Below are 18,130 nucleotides of genomic sequence, written 5' to 3'. Positions count from 1 at the left end.
CTGTATTAAAAAATTCATTACTGAATTTATTATGCGTTCATGATTTCCAGTATATAAGTTACTACTGTTTTCATCTTATTTACTGCTCATTTAAATGCCTTTAAATCTGTCTCTAAATAATAAACTTCATTACTATATCAATACTAAAGTTATCTTTCGACTTCGTTAGACCTTCGCTATTCATTTACTGGTTCATTAACAAAACATTTCTTTAAACACCATTCTAATATAGCTAGTTCTCCAAATAATTATTATTAACACAATTTTTAATTTTCATTTCGGGACACTCGGATTGCACAACGTTTGGAAAGGACCCTGTGTAGGTTAGTTGTGAGGATAATTAAATGATGGAAAAGTTCTGGTAAAATTTATTATTGCACCAAACAAACACAGTTCACTCTCTGATCCATACGAATACAGTACTAGAAATGTCAACCTGCTAGTATCGATGCGGCGGTTGGCACACATACAACCACAGCTATGGCTCTGGACGCACCGGCACTTTAATTCTTGTTAGCGTCGCAGTACTTTTCCATTTAGTGCCTGTGGAATTTTGCCGTGCTGTGTGGGCGTTGGAACGGCATACGCGAGGCTTAGTGAAGCTACGTCTTCCAGGAGAGCCGCCTCGCTCCAGAAGGTGTTGCTCAAACCAGTGCCAAACTCAACTACTACTGAGTCCGTTGTGCCGTGCAGTGCCCGCACGCATTTTCCCGCGCTCGCCTGCCATCCACCTTTTACCGCTCCCTGACAGGCCGGGTATTCACCCGAGGTTTTGAATTCTACATATCCTAACACATTGCCTACGTATGGGCCATACGCACAGTTGTATTTTAAACATCTTACAACAGTTTCAACATTTGTTACATTTCAATTCTATTACAATATTATTTGACATTTGACATAAACATTAATATTCACATTGAAATTTATTTACAGTTTTCTTAGCATAATGGCATGAAACAAAAAGAAATGAAATCAGAACATCAATTACACAAGTTTATCGTAAAATCAGATGGAAAGAATTACTTATATGTACAATAGTACAGAGTCGTTGTTGTTACACACTGTCAGCCGCCGTGTATGGGGCGACACATTTCCGGGCCGGAATGTATGCGCGCGGCCGCACCGTTCTCACAAAATGGACGAATGGCAGCGACTGGCAGTGAGTTTTACATCGTGCGAAGGATAAAGTCGCAGAGAACGAAACAAGAACTTTGTAGATGTACAAAATTGTTAAGGCTTTCGTGGCCACTTGTTGACAAACTGCCTATTGCCTTCTGTCTCGGGTTCTTCGGCCGACATCCATCTGACGATTTTACAGACGTTTCGCCAGCACGAGTGACTGGCATTGTCAAAGCTTCACCCTGCATTGCCGGTGGTCAACTGGAGCCGAGTTACTCGAATTTGCTGGTTTGCCCCCACGTGTTTAGAAGAACCGGTGGCAGTTGCACTCTCTCTTCTCCTGTTTTTACCTTAAGATATCGGAATTTGGGATTTAGTTGGCAGTCGATTTAGGGTCTCCATCTCTAGGGAGTGATGTTGGTAGGGTTTGATGGTGTTGATTGTAAGGAGGTGGCACTTTTACCTAAATTCTAAATGTTCTGTCGATGGTTGTTTTAGGAGTTTTTACTTGGGGGTGGATTTCCCTGCCAAGGGTGTCGATGAGATGATGGCGTGATGTGCGTGAACTCTCGTAGAAGTTGATGGATTTCTGACGGATGATGTGATAGATGGTTGGGTAATTTAACATATTCCGGATTTCTTCGTTGCTGATATATCTATTTACATCAGCTATGATTCGGAGTGCTTTATTTTGCAATGTTTCTATTTTTGATAAATTTGTGTCTGCAGCCATGCTCCATACCTCTGAACCATATAGTATGACCGGCAGAATCATGGTTTTCCATGTCTCGATTTTTGTTGCGGTTGTGAGAGCCCTTCCTTTTAGCAGGGGGTACAGCTGGTAGACACGTGCAGATCCTTTGTTGCATGCCTCGCTTATATGTTGCTTGAATCTAGTTTTAAGCCCAGGTATTGTATTGTCTCTCCGTTGCAGATGTGGATTGTTTACCAATAGGTTTCTGAGAGGTGGCTTGCGTTTTGTTGTAAATAGTATCGCCTGACATTTGTCTGGGTTTATCTTCGTTTTCCAGACGTTACACCATTTGATCACGTCTCTCAAGTGACGTTGCAGGCTGGACACAATGTAGTTTACATTTCTGCCACTATGGTATAGCTCTGTATCATCTGCATACAGCGCTATATTTCCCCTTGGTGCTTTCGGCATGTCATTTGTGTATAAGAGATACAGAAGGGGACCAAGCACAGAGCCTTGTGGTACCCCTGCTTCAGTGTACTTTCGGCACCGTCTATTGCGGAGTAGAACTTCCTTTTTGCCCGAGCTCGCGGCCGCAGACTGTATGTACCTGGTGCGCCGACGTCGGAGGGCTTTTCCGCGGTCATTTCCGGTGCGGTTCTCCTCTCGCTACCTGCGACGGTCGTTCGCTGCAGTACGGGAAGCCAGGATCCGTTTACCTCCAGGCTTTCTTCTCTCTTGTTGAAGCTGTCCGCGTGTTTTTGTATTCCTACAGCTTCTCTGAACGAGCGGGTGTGATAGTGCTTTACAGCCTTAACTTCCGTGTCGGCAAATTTTACTACGTGGTCGGTCTCAGTGCGTGCTCTGTATTCATCGATATGACGGTCAACTGTGGTTCTGAAAAGGACCAAGACGATGTTTCTGGTGTGAAAGGATCAGCCGCCAGAGAAACCTGACGCCCAGGGTACGCCCGATCCCAAGTCTTACCTTGGTCGGAAATCATTGCAATCTTCGTGGAGGCTCCCTTCACGTACCCCAGTGGAGAGACTGAAAGTGGAACAGGACAGTGCCCATCCACTGCACGGGCATAATCCACCACAGCAACGGCTGAGATCGCGAAAGAGCTTCCTGAGAACATCCGAGAAGCTCACCATTTCACCAGAGAAGGCGAGGCTGGAGTTACGGAAGAAGTCGACGCCTCACCTGCAGACGCCAGAAGCTGAAGAACTGCCACCTGGCCACAACGAGAGATCAGGAGTTGGACGATCCAGAGACAACCTGAAGAGATGGGGCTTCATAACAGAAGATACGTCCTGTGATTGTGGACAAGAACAAACCACAAGCCACAACTTCCAGTGCCTTTTGTGCCCTACTCCTGCACGAAGAATGGTCTCCTGCAAGCCACTCCAAGCGCCTAGCGCCTCGGAGGTTGCAAAGTACTGGCCACGTGTAACATGAATACAATTTGTGTATCGACTTCTCCACCTGCCACAACCTGCAATGTCGCTTACGTTCTGTGATCCTGGTGTCGATTGATCGTCCAGTCATTCCGACATAAACTTTTCCGCATGTGCACGGTATGCGGTATATTCCCGACATTGCAATGGGTCCCTTTTCTCCTTTGCCGATCTAAGACACTCTTTGACCTTCTTTGTAGGTTTTACGATCGTCTTCACGCCGTGTTTGCGCAATATACGGCCGATTCTGTCCGTCACTCTGGGAATGCATGACAGAAAGGCCGTACCCGACTTTTTATGATTTCTTACTTCGCCGAGTGTTTGGCTCTGTTACACTTCTAATATAATTTGTGGAGTACCCATTGCTCCTCACAACACTTTCCACGTGTTGCACTTCGCGTCTGTGGGGCTGCCGCCCACATATTCGTCCTGCTGGCACCTCAGATGCGCAATGTTCTTTCTTAAGCGGACTGAGCGCTCCAGCAAATTTAGCTCGCCAACTGATGCCGCATAGTTGCGTGCTCCACGTCTTTACCGGTGTATCGAAACACGACTCTGAATTTCCAATAAAAGCAATTTGTCCGAGAACTGCCAAAACGGATACAAATATGTGTGTATACCACTTACAGTCCGATGGGCGAGCACCATTCTGTGTTTAGGTACTGGTAATTCGTACCGAAGTTTCATGTACCTCCTTAAAGTTTACTATGTATATAAATAAAAACGTAAATGTTCGTTTCTGTAAAATGTTAAACCTCTGAAAGTTCTTCGGTGACTGCTTTCAGATTTTGTCACAACGTTACATTCCAATATTCGCCCGTTTTTTTATAAACCTAGTGTAGCGCCGTCTCTTTGTATTGTTGTTGTTATTATGTGTCGAGATCTTGTAGGGTCACGCAAAGCATCCTGCCTGATTTGAGCGTTCTTTCTGATCTTCCGCGGTCCTCGCATCTTTTTCCCCGTGGAGTCTCTTTCTGTCTTCACTCTGTCCCTAGTTTCTTTGGGACTGCATTCTCTGACCTCACATTCCTCTTGTCTACCTTGTCCCTGTATACATTTCTGTCTTCAGTTTCTACTGGATCGATTTTTGATGCTTCTATGCCCAGTCTGATTTGTGTGATCCATGGTATTGTTGACTTGAGCCGTTGTAAGTACGTTAGAATTCTCTTGGCGACTCGGTTTGGTGATAACCTCATGATGTGCCCATAGAACTTGAACCTTTCTTCTGACATCTGCTGCTACGTTTCACATCTTCTCTGTATTTTTTCTACTGTGTAATCTGTATCACTCTTCTCTCAGCTTTGGGACGAGAATTTTCCTCACGATTTTCCTTTTTTCCTTCAGTATGCGTCTCACTTACATACTGTATTTCAGGGTTGATTACTGTGTTCTACTGACTGACTCTTAGTTTTAATAATTAACAGCCTCAGTTGCACCGTTTACCTAGAAATGTACCTAGGTTCCAGTCGGGATAACGCAACCTAGTGCCCATAGTGTCCTAGTGTTCATAATGGACAAACGGTAGTTACTGTTATTCTGAAGAAGGTTGAGTTATCCCGACTGAAACCTAGGTAAATTTCTAGGTAAACGGTGCAACTGAGGCTGTTAATTATTAAAACTAATATATTTACAGTTGCTGACAGGGCCGCGAAATGTTGAAGATGTCTGACTTCTGTCTGAATGGATACGCGTTTTTTTATCATATACGTGTTGTGTCTTGCCGAACGCTCTCTTCACGCACATATTATAGGTCGAAACTGTGTCTTTGTCTTGAAGCACTGTTAACTCACTGCGCGCAAATTACACAGACTCTATTCATCCAGTATTTGGGAATGACAGCGCGTACCCACTTCCGACAAACCTTAGGCGTCGTTTCAAACCTTTTATAAACTTTTTGCCACTGGCACGCCCGAAATACAGTGACGAAAGGAAAAAAGTTTCTCTCTTACCACGTTTTCGCTCTTCGTGCATCACGCACGACATTCTAATTTATTATCTCTTCACCATCAGCTCTATTCGCAACACAGTTTGTGGACAGTATCCGCATTTACGTGCAAGTCATTGTGCGACACCCCCTCAGCTGATATGACATAATATACATGGAAATACGGAAAGAACTCGCTTTTGCTTGAAATGGAATACAAATTACGCCTACTGCACTCATCCATTGTTTCATTATGAGAGCACTTGGCGACTTGTGAAAAACTTCAGGCATAATTTCAAACCTTTACTCAACTTTTCCTTCTCTCCCATGCTTACCATCAAATATTTAACACATCCCCTCATTTGTAAAATAGTCAGACGTTTGAAGCTGTTTCTTATACATCCGATTTCGGTTCTTTACAGAATTGGACGCTTATTGGTAATGTCTTCTCCAACGCGAGTTAAACCTTCAACGGCTGTGAGCATACTTAGAAATATGAGAAAGCTAGTATTCGTGGCTTGCAGGTATCAGTAAAAATTCTTTCAAGGCTACATGCGTTGAGTTGTAAAAGAGAATTTTCTATTGGCCACAGGGCTAGCAAAAGAAAGAGAAAAGTACGATTTTTTCAGACGTTAGCGTCATGATGGAATGGTATATGTTAATTTTCCATGTTTCCTAACTGTTTAACTAAACCTGTGGTATTTACATTCGAAGTTATTAATATAGTATTTTACACTTCGCTGGTTTACATAGGTTCTCTACTTACCTACTGTCAACACGGGTTTCTCTACACAGATTTTTTTCTGTTTTTTGATTTCATAATGTGTGTTGTGTAATTGATAGAAACATGACATCCGTTAAACAAAAAAAATTTGTGTAAACTTACTCGGCCCAAGGAGCACTTAGCAAGATATTCGACACTATTACCTCGTAATGGGTAACTTTACACCCGTGTGGAAACTCTGAATGGAAACGAAACAGAAATCTGAAGTGGCGAGTCGCTTTTCGCAGCTGTATTGACTTATCGGAAGAGATCACAAAGATGAATGGAACATGATGAGCCATTTCAATTTTAAGCTTTTTGGTTCAAATGGTTCAAATGGCTCTGAGCACTATGCGACTTTAACTTCTGAGGTCATGAGTCGCCTAGAACTTAGAACTAATTAAACCTAACTAACCTAAGGACATCACACACATCCATGCCCGAGGCAGGATTCGAACCTGCGACCGTAGCGGTCGCTCGGCTCCAGACTGTAGCGCCTAGAACCGCACGGCCACTCTGGCGGGCTTTAAGCTTTTACGACGTAAATTGAAAACGATCTTTTTGCTGCTTCCGCAGCAGGGTTTTTCCAATGAAGTTCCTTCACGTTGTTTGCAATTTTGCACCTGGCTACAGCTGCTCGCAAATACAGTCCCTTCTTCACAGGTTCTGCTACACATTCAGTATCTTGCTGCCTGTAGTCTGTATACCAGGTTTACTAATGTGTGTTCTTGGCGTTACCGGGATTTGAATCTGAACCCGAAACAACAAACACGCTAGTGGAAGTGTCCGCGTATATGGAAATGTGCCGACAAAAGATGGTTAGACCGTTCTTTGTGTTCACTGGACGTCCAGCGAGTAACAGACAACTTTTTTTTTTTTTCGTCTAACAGCTTGTACGAAGTTACTGCCACGCAAGCGCGAGTTTGTACCCCTTCGGTTGTTTGCGGCTTGCTAGTAACATGCGTTAAAGAGAAGAAAAACTTTCGCCTGCAGTTCGTATCTCTTGAGGCCTTATTGAAGCGCATTTCATGCAAACAAAATTAACAACTAGAAGATAGCTATGACACTGCTATGTATCTAGGCTACGTAAAACAGATAAATATGCTCACGTAAAGTTAACTGCAGTTACCATCCAGACGAACAACACAACCGCAATTTTACTACCAGTAAAATTCACTGCATCTCATCTAAGCATCTCAGAAACTCCAAAACCGGCCACGTGCGGGGATGGATACGACTGAGCAGGAAGGGTGTAGACTGACCCAGGTTACGTAGTAGTAGTGTACCCCGGTTGACGGTACAACATCGTGCGCGTCATTAGCGTAGTAAAAGAACAGCTAATAATAATAATAATAATAATAATAATAATAATGTCGAATAATGTCGTGTGGCTAGGGCCTCCCGTCAGGTAGGCCGTTCGCCGGGTGCAAGTCTTTCGATTTGGCGCAACTTCGACGACTTGCATGTCGATGGGGAGTGCAGAGAAGCTGATTAGGGCAAATAATGTGGAGTTATCCTCGGTGTGTCTTGTTGAGGTACCGTAAAAGTTGGCAGCTCTGCACGGACCTGAAGACGAAAAGAGAGAACCGTAAAACGTTCCAGACGGCAGCCGAGGCGTCTGCGAGTGAGTGCGAAGGGCCGCGCAATGGCGGCAGGCAGCCCTCGCCGGCCCTTCGTGCAGGTCAGAGGGCCCAGGAGGGCGCGCGCGTTGCTGTCGTTGCACGGAGGCCGAAGGGGGGGGGGGCAGTTCGGGTCCAGGCACCCAGCAGGAGGTGAGGAAGCGAAATCAGATTTCATGGATTGACAGAGTACATATTCTCAGTTCGAATATAATGAACTTCCTTGAGAAAAGTTGCTGTCCATGCACCAGCACGGCTTTAGAAAGCATCGCTCCTGCGAACCGTGAATGAAGGGTATCAGACGGATACCATATTCCTTGAGTTCCGGAAAGCGTTTGACTCCTTGCCCCTCTGCAGACTCCTAACTAAGGTACGAGCATGTGGGATTGTTTCCCAAATATGTGAGTGGCTCGAAGACTTCTTAAGTAATAGACCCCAGTACGTTGTCCTCGATGGTGAGTGTTCATCGGAGGTGAGGGTATCATCTGGAGTGCCCCAGGGAAGTGTGGTAGGTCCGCTGTTGTTTTCTATCTACATAAATGATCTTTTGGATAGCGTGGATAGCAATGTGCGGCTGTTTGCTGATGATGCTCTGGTGTACGGGAAGGTGTTGTCGTTGAGTGGCTGGAGGAGGATACGAGATGACTTGGACAGGATTTGTGATTGGTGTAAAGAATGGCAGCTAACTCTAAACATAGATAAATGCAAATTAATGCAGATGAATAGGAAAAAGAATCCCGTAATGTTTCAATATTCCTTTAGTAGTGTAGCGCTAGACACCGCCACGTCGATTAAATATTTGGGCGTAACATTGCAGAGCGATATGAAGTGGGACAAGTATGTAATGGCAGTTGTAGGGAAGGCGGATAGTCGTCTTCGGTTCATTGGTAGAATTTTTTGAAGATGTGCTTCATCTGTAAAGGAGACCGCTTATAAAACACTAATACGACCTATTCTTGAGTACTGCTCGAGGGTTTGGGATCCCTATCAGGTCGGATTGTGGCAGGACATAGAAGCAATTCAGAGGCGGCCTGCTAGATTTGTTATTGGTAGGTTTGATTATCACGCGAGTGTTACGGAAATGCTTCAGGAAATCGGGTGGGAGTCTCTGGAGGAAAGGAGACGTTCTTTTCGTGAATCGCTACTGAGGGAATTTAGAGAACCAGCATTTCAGGCTGACTGCAGTACAATTTTACTGCCGGCAACTTGTATTTGGCGGAAAGACCATAAAGATAAGAGAGATTAGGGCACGTACAGAGGCATATACGCATTCATTTTTCCCTCGTTCTGTTTGGGAGTGGAACAGGGAGAGAAGATGCTGGTTGTGGTACGAGGTACCCTCCACCACGCACCGTCTGGTGGATTGCGGAAAGTGCATGAAGATCTAGATGTACCGCGGGACTGCTACGGTCGCAGGTTCGAATGCTGCCTCGGGCATGGGTGTGTGTGATGTCCTTAGGTTAGTTAGGTTTAAGTAGTTCTAAGTTCTAGGGGACTGATGACCTAAGATGTTGAGTCCCATAGTGCTCAGAGCCAGCCATGTAGATGTAGATGTGCGTCATATCGTTTCAGTGATACAACATCGGTTCAAATTTGTGAAGCACCTGGAAGAGCAGTTGAACGGAATGGACAGTGTCCTGAAAGGAGGATATAAGATGAACACCAGCAGAAGCAAAATGAGGATAATGGAATGTAATCGAATTAAATGTGGTGATGCTGATGTAATTAGATTAGGAAATGAGACACTTAAAGTAGTAAAGGAGTTTTGCTATTTGGGGAGCAAAGTAACTGATGATGGTCGAAGTAGAGAGGATATAAAATGTAAACTGGCAGTGGCAAGGAAAGCGTTTATGAAGAAGAGAAATTTGTTATCATCGAGTATAGATTTAAGTGTCAGGAAGTCGTTTCTGAAAGTATTTGTATGGATTGTGGGCATGTATGGAAATGAAACATGGACGATAAATACACTCCTGGAAATGGAAAAAAGAACACATTGACACCGGTGTGTCAGACCCACCATACTTGCTCCGGACACTGCGAGAGGGCTGTACAAGCAATGATCACACGCACGGCACAGCGGACACACCAGGAACCGCGGTGTTGGCCGTCGAATGGCGCTAGCTGCGCAGCATTTGTGCACCGCCGCCGTCAGTGTCAGCCAGTTTGCCGTGGCATACGGAGCTCCATCGCAGTCTTTAACACTGGTAGCATGCCGCGACAGCGTGGACGTGAACCGTATGTGCAGCTGACGGACTTTGAGCGAGGGCGTATAGTGGGCATGCGGGAGGCCGGGTGGACGTACCGCCGAATTGCTCAACACGTGGGGCGTGAGGTCTCCACAGTACATCGATGTTGTCGCCAGTGGTCGGCGGAAGGTGCACGTGCCCGTCGACCTGGGACCGGACCGCAGCGACGCACGGATCCACGCCAAGACCGTAGGATCCTACGCAGTGCCGTAGGGGACCGCACCGCCACTTCCCAGCAAATTAGGGACACTGTTGCTCCTGGGGTATCGGCGAGGACCATTCGCAACCGTCTCCATGAAGTTGGGCTACGGTCCCGCACACCGTTAGGCCGTCTTCCGCTCACGCCCCAACATCGTGCAGCCCGCCTCCAGTGGTGTCGCGACAGGCGTGAATGGAGGGACGAATGGAGACGTGTCGTCTTCAGCGATGAGAGTCGCTTCTGCCTTGGTGCCAATGATGGTCGTATGCGTGTTTGGCGCCGTGCAGGTGAGCGCCACAATCAGGACTGCATACGACCGAGGCACACAGGGCCAACACCCGGCATCATGGTGTGGGGAGCGATCTCCTACACTGGCCGTACACCACTGGTGATCGTCGAGGGGACACTGAATAGTGCACGGTACATCCGAACCGTCATCGAACCCATCGTTCTACCATTCCTAGACCGGCAAGGGAACTTGCTGTTCCAACAGGACAATGCACGTCCGCATGTATCCCGTGCCACCCAACGTGCTCTAGAAGGTGTAAGTCAACTACCCTGGCCAGCAAGATCTCCGGATCTGTCCCCCATTGAGCATGTTTGGGACTGGATGAAGCGTCGTCTCACGCGGTCTGCACGTCCAGCACGAACGCTGGTCCAACTGAGGCGCCAGGTGGAAATGGCATGGCAAGCCGTTCCACAGGACTACATCCAGCATCTGTACGATCGTCTCCATGGGAGAATAGCAGCCTGCATTGCTGCGAAAGGTGGATATACACTGTACTAGTGCCGACATTGTGCATGCTCTGTTGCCTGTGTCTATGTGCCTGTGGTTCTGTCAGTGTGATCATGTGATGTATCTGACCCCAGGAATGTGTCAATAAAGTTTCCCCTTCCTGGGACAATGAATTCACGGTGTTCTTATTTCAATTTCCAGGAGTGTAGATTGGACAAGTAGAGAATAGAAGCTTTCGAAATGTGTTGCTACAGAAGAATGCTGAAGATTAGATGGGTAGATCACATAACTGAATAAGATTCGGGAGAAGAGGAGTTTGTGGCACAACTTGACAAGAACAACGGACCGGTTGGTAGTACATGTTCTGAGGCATCAAGGGATCACCAATTTAGTATTGGAGGGCAGCGTGGAGGGTAAAAATCGTAGAGGGAGACCAAGAGATGAGTACACTAAGCAGATTCAGAAGGATGTAGGTTGCAATAGGTACTGGGAGATGAAGAAGCTTGCACAGGATAGAGCAGCATTGAGAGCTGCATCAAAGCTGTCTCAGGACTGCAGACCACAACACGAAAAAACGTGAATTATTTACAAACTACGGCTTGGACACACTTTATTCAACATGTAAATGTCATTACAGATATTACTGAACGGTGTATCGGTCACGCTGGACCAAATGATTCAGCCTTACGTTACTGGCCTACGAGGTCACCGGACCTGACTGTATGTGACTGTTTCTTGTGGGGGTTTGTGAAAGAGTCCTTTAATAAACTGAGATATTGCATAATAGCACGTGTGAAAGCTATTAACTCGAGACGTGCTTGCAATTTGAATACCGAATTGACATATGCCGTGCATTTCAAGGGGGGCATATTGAACACGTATGAAAAGGTATGAAAAAAAGGCTTTTTGAGTTTCCCGTTCATAAAAAACCAAATTCGTTGTATATGTTTATTGGTTTGACAAATACAGGGTGTTACAAAAAGGCACGGCCAAACTTTCTGGAAACATTCCTCACACACAAAGAAAGAAAATATGTTATGTGGACAGCCGGCCGCGGTGGTCTCGCGGTTCTAGGCGCGCAGTCCGGAACCGTGCGACTGCTACGGTCGCAGGTTCGAATCCTGCCTCGGGCATGGATGTGTGTGATGTCCTTAGGTTAGTTAGGTTTAAGTAGTTCTAAGTTCTAGGGGACTGATAACCACAGCAGTTGAGTCCCATAGTGCTCAGAGCCATTTGAACCATTTTGTTATGTGGACATGTGTCCGGAAACGCTTACTTTCCATGTTACAGCTCATTTTATTACTTCTCTTCAAATCACATTAATCATGGAATGGAAACACACAGCAACGGAGGATTGACACATTGTTGGATGAACCATTCGCAGAAGTGTACCCGTGGAGGCCAATCAGCTGCTGATAGTGCCCGCACACGCTGTACACGGTACGGAAACAACTGGTTCTCCCGTAGCACTCTCCGTACAGTGACGTAATCAACGTTACCTTGTACAGCAGCAACTTCTCTGACGCTGACATTAGGGTTATCGTCAACTGCACGAAGAATTGTCTCGTCCAATGCAGGTGTCCTCGTCGTTCTAGGTCTTCCCCAGTCGCGAGTCATAGGCTGGAATGTTCCGTGCTCCCTAAGACGCCGATCAATTGCTTCGAACGTCTTCCTGTCGGGACACCTTCGTTCTGGAAATCTGTCTCGATACAAACGTACCGCGCCACGGCTATTGCCCCGTGCTAATCCGCACATCAAATGGGCGTCTGCCAATTCCGCATTTGTAAACATTGCACTGACTGCAAAACCACGTTCGTGATGAACACTAGCCTGTTGATGCTACGCACTGAGCAATGAGTCGCATGTCAACAGAAGCACCGAAGTCAAAATTACCTTCCTACAATTGGGCCAACTGGCGGTGAATCGAGCAAGTACAGTACATACTGATGAAACTAAAATGAGCTCTAACATGGAAATTAAGCATTTCCGGACACATGTCCAGATGACATATTTTCTTTCTTTGTGTGTGAGGAACGTTTCCTGAAAGTTTGGCCGTACCTTTTGTAACACCCTGTATAGCCGTACAGAATCGAATGAGTGTTTTTGATACGCCCTGCAGTGATGGCAAGTGCGCTGTGTACACAGCGTGCGTGTGGCGACACGGCTGCGTAGCGAGCAGCCGCACCTCGGCGCTCCCCGGGGGCGGGGCTGCGGCGCACGCGCGTGCATGTTGGTGCGTGCGTGCGTGCGGCGCGCCTGCTGCCTGCTGCGGGCTGCGGGCATATCGGCTTCCGACGTGCGCGCCCCCGCCGTGTCGGAAGCGCCGGAACGCCCGACAGCTGCGCGTCGCCCGTCGCAGCCAAGCGAGTGACGTGGCGGCCGATGCGGTGTGGCGCGCCACACACACACACACACACACACACACACACACACACACACACACACACACACCTGGCTGACATCTCTGCCACGCAAACAGTGCTCCGGTTAAAAAGGCTGTAAGCCACTGGTGCTGTCTTTCGCGCTTGCCGTTCAGCCTATGCATCGGGAAAGCGATGACGGACATCGAAGAAAGTTTGGCGAGTAGGACTGAAATTCAGGGTGAAGGGGTGTCACTGATAAAATTCCGCGTTTGTCGGTATTCTCACTGGAGTGGCAATATCATCGCAACGACATATCCACTCCTTGACTGAGACGGGTTCATTATTGACGGTTTCAGCATTGAAAACAACATACGTTTCCTTATACTGACTGTAAAGTTACGTATTTTATACCCTGCGTTCTGTGACACTGACCTGCAGCAAGGGAGAAATTACACTGAAGTGGCAAAAGAACTGGTATAAGCGTGCGTACGCTAATACAGAGATACCCGCCAGGGTAACCGAGCGCGGTAACGCGCCGCTTCCTGGACTCGGGTAGGCGCGCCGGCCCCGGATCGAATCCGACCGGCGGATTAACGACGAGGGCCGCTGTGCCGGCCAGCACGGATGTGGTTTTTAGAGCGGTATTCCACATCCCGCTAGGTGAATAACGGGCTGGTCCCCACGTTCCGCCTCAGTTACACGACTCGCAGACATCTGAATACGTTCGCACTATTCCGTGACTTAGACCAGTCGCAGACATCGGGGGTACTCTACTTCCGTCCCGGGGGATACGGGGTGGCGGCAGGAGGGCCATCCGGCCACCCCTTTCCACTAACCTCGTCAAATCCGTTCCTAATAATGCCGACCCTGCGCCAACGCGGGACATGGCAGCACTGAAAGAAAGAAAGAAAGAAAAAATTCTAGTACAGAGAGATGTAAACCGGAAGAATACGGCGCTGCGGTCGGCAACGCCTGTATAAAACAACAAGTGTCTGGCGCAGTTGTTAGGTCGGCTACTGCTGCTACAGTGGCAGATTATGAAGATTTAAGTGACTTTGAACGTGGTGTTACAGTCGGCGCACGAACGATGGGACACAGCATCTCCCAGGTAGTGATCTAGTGGGGATTTTTTCGTACGACTATTTCAGTAGCGTACCGTGAATGATAGGAATCCGGTTAAACATCAAATCTCCGACATCGCTGCGGCCGGAAAAAGATCGTGCACGAACTGGACCAGCGACTACTGAAGAGAACCGTTCAGCGTGACGGAAATGCAACCCTGCCGCAAATTGCTGCAGGTTTCAGTGCTGGGCCATCAACAAGTGTCAGCGTGCGAACCATTCGACGAAACACCATCGATATGGGCTTTCGGAGCCGAAGGCCCTCTCGTCTACCCTCGATGACTGCGCGACACAAAGCTTGGCGCCTTCTCTGGGCCCGTCAGCACCGACATTGCATTGTTGATGACGTGTTGCCTGTTCGGACGAGTCTCGTTTCAAATTTTATCGAGCGGATCGACGTGTACGGTTATGGAGACAGCCTCACGAATCCGTGAACCCTGCATGTCAGCGGGGGAGTGTTGAAACTGGAGGAGGCTCTGTAAAGGTGTGGGGCGTGTGCAGTTGGAGTGATATGGGACGCCTGATACATCTGTGCCAGGTGACACGTACGTAGACACTGAGACGATGAAACTTGTACATATGATTTTAGTTAAACTGCTGAGTGAAATTGACTATACTGTCACTTTGGTATTATCATTTCAACACTGATCTACTGAATTTGCCCTGACAAACAGATCTCAGACTTTTATTCATTAATTACTCACAATATTCAACGTTAACGCTATCTGACTGCTTTCAAATTAACTCAAAAGAATGGCCCTGAATAGGAAGAAATCCTAACAATAACCTATATATTACATAAGACACTTACCTCACAAAAATCTTTATTACCCGAACTAGTGCATTACAGCAAGCGCCAATACAGCCAGCTAAATAAAAGATTCTAACTACTGTAGGCTCTAACTACTAATAGCCATATGGTTAGCAAAGGAAAGATTTTGTTGCAAAGCGCACAATATATTTTTTACCTCAATAATGTGACAACCAGCTCAAAGATTATATAATCGTGCATGACATCCAGTTCCAAAAATTACATAATCATGAATGATACTCAGTCTGCAAGTGGGACACGTGCAGGTCGTCCGCTCGGGCTAACACTGCAAACCTCCAACACTGCTAACTATCAGCCTCTCACCTGCACGACTGCTGCCTACTCGCTCCCAACTCCCATCACTGCTGGCTGCTCACCTCCGACTGCAAGCCCGACCAGCCACACAGAGTCTCCTGCAGACTGCGACAGCTCAGCAGAGAGCGCTGTATACAAACACATAAACAGCCTACTTACAACACGTATGTAAGCATCCTGTCTCATCACCTGCATCCATTCGTGTCCATTGCGCATTCCGACCGACTCGGGCAATTCCAGCAGGACAATGCGACACCCCACGCCTCCAGAATTTCTACAGAGTGGCTCCAGGAACACTGTTCTGCGTTTAAACACTTCCGCTGGCCACCAAACTCCCCAGACGTGAAGCTGATTGAGGGTATCTGGGATGCCTTGCAAGGTGCTGTTTAGAGGAGATCTCCACCCACTCGTACCGTTACGGATTCACGGTGTCAGTTCCCTGCGGCACTACTTCAGACATTAGTCGACTCCGTGGCACGTCGTGTTGCGGCACTTGTGCGTGTTCGTGGGCGCCCTACGTGATATTAAGCAGCTGTACCAGTTTCTTTGGCTCTTCAGTGTCTTACTGCAAGATTCTAATAAACGTAAGGCAAATAATTTACTGAAATAAGACACACTACTGGTCAACAACGAAGCTGCAGGATAGCGACTTCATTCATTTGCTTTTATTTCTTGCAAAATGTACTGCTATCGTGTAGTTCTTAAGAATCACATACAGAACCAACAATTGTAGTACACACACGATGGTGGGAACATTAAAACCAATGTAACTGGAAATCGTTTCAAGTTGCACCACTGTCTCAAGTATCCCCATTTTACAGTACTGATTTTTTTTACGTCACATTCAAAAGAAGGAAAAATCTATCACACGATTTCATCGTACTACAAATCTATACTCATGCTCATAAATTAAGGATAATTGCAGAATGTGGTGCCATACGACGTGGCACTACACAAAACTGGCGCTAATAGCATAGGCACGTAGGGAACACACACGACGCAGATCTGTAAGTCCACGGTATTGGTGATAAGTTGAGAAAATCGTCCCGAAACACATGTGCTACAAAACGCCACTGTTTCCTGCGCATGTACCTCGACATTAATATGGGATATGATCACAGTGCACACGTACACAGGCCCCAGAACGGGTTGGCATACTCTGGTCGAACAGCTGCTGGGGTGTGGCCTTCCATTCTTGCACCAGTGCCTGTCGGAGCTCCTTAACGGTTTGAAGACGTGCATGGGGTTTAGGTCTGGAGAACAGGCAGGCCACTTTTGTTTCAAGGTACTCCTCCACGATGGCAGCTCGGTGGGGCTGTGCGTTACCATCCATCAGGAGGAAGGTGGGATCCACTGCACCCCTGAAAAGGCGGACATACTGCTGCAAAATGACGTCCCGATACACCTGACCTGTTACAGTTCCTCTGTCAAAGACATGCAGGGGTGTACGTCCACCAATCATAATCCCACCCCACACCATCAAACCACGACCTCCATACAGGTCCCTTTCAAGGACATTAAGGGGGTTGGCATCTGGTTCCTGGTTCACGCCAGATGAGAACCCGGCGAGAATCAGACTATGCCTGGACTCGTCCGTGAACATAACCTGGGACCACTGTTCCAATGACCATATACTGTGTTCCTGAAACGAGGCCTTACGGGCTCTCCTGTGACGAGGGGTCAATGGAATGCAGCTTTCAGGTCTCCAGGCGAATAAACCGTGTCCGATCAGTCATCTGTGGACTGTGTGTCTGGAAAAAACTGTTCCAGTGACTGCAGTAAGGTCCCGAGCGAGGCTACCTGCAGTACTCCGTGGCCGTCTGCGGGCACTGATGGTGAGATGTCGGTCTTCTTGTGGTGTTGCACACTCTGGACACATTTCCTCTCTGCTGGAACCGTTGCCACACTTTGTGGCACACGGAGCGCCTGTGGTACAACCTGCTGTGATTGACCAGCCTCCAGTTGCCCTAGTATTCTACCCCTCATAAAGTCATCAATATGTGTTATTTGAGCCATTTTCAACACAGTCACGTCTGAAAACGTCATTTACTCGCTGCACCGTACTCTGACATGCAGCAACACACCTCTGCGTATGTGGACTGCTGCCAGCGCCACCGTGCGATGACCGCAGGTCAAATACACCGCATGGTCATACCCCGAAGTGATTTAAAACCACAAACCGCCCACCAGAGCGTTGTTTCACCATGTATCAGCATTATCCTTCATTTATGAGCATGTGTGTAAAATGAGGTGCGAATCATCTGCAGACTTACACACGTAACGTCATTCGCGATGTATCTACACACATACAACTTTTACCGGCAAAATGCAAAGGTAGGAGACGAGATAATGGCGGAAGTAAAGCAGTGTCACGAATGGTTTTTGGGTAGCCTAGGTGGTAGTGCACTTTCCTGCGAAAGGCATCGGCCCGCATTCGAGTCTCGGTGCGGCACACAATTTTTAATCTGCGAGTGAGTTTCATATCTGCTAGAGAGTGGAAATTTCATTCTAGAGATTTGAAGCGTTTGACATGTGGTGGTATAGCAAGAGGCCGAAAATTATGTGGACTGATAAAGACAACAATGATAAGGTTGCCCAGAGAATAGGCGAAGACAGCGATACAGTAGGTCACTGAGAAGAGGGAGGGAGTGGATGAAAGGAGATCTGGGAATGACTCCCATGGTGCGAGAGGGAGATGTAGAGGGTAGAGAGAAATAACTGAAGACGGCGGTTGCTGGTGCTACTCTGACGTGAGATGAA

At 47.2% G+C, this 18,130-nt stretch overlaps 2 protein-coding genes across 2 annotated transcripts in view; one reads left to right on the top strand and one right to left on the bottom strand.

Annotated features, from left to right (window-relative positions):
• LOC126214861 (calexcitin-2-like) overlaps positions 1–18,130 on the top strand; it is a 425,189-nt gene that overhangs the window by 142,608 nt on the left and 264,451 nt on the right. The window lies entirely within an intron of this gene.
• The window catches only part of LOC126215011 (E3 ubiquitin-protein ligase DTX1-like), a 96,948-nt gene that overhangs the window by 76,544 nt on the left and 2,274 nt on the right, over positions 1–18,130 (bottom strand). The window lies entirely within an intron of this gene.

The sequence above is a fragment of the Schistocerca nitens genome, chromosome 12 (genome assembly GCF_023898315.1).
Source record: "Schistocerca nitens isolate TAMUIC-IGC-003100 chromosome 12, iqSchNite1.1, whole genome shotgun sequence".
NCBI lineage: Eukaryota > Metazoa > Arthropoda > Insecta > Orthoptera > Acrididae > Schistocerca > Schistocerca nitens.
The sequence above is the reverse complement of the archived record's forward strand: the minus strand, read 5'-3'. Positions and strand labels throughout refer to the sequence as shown.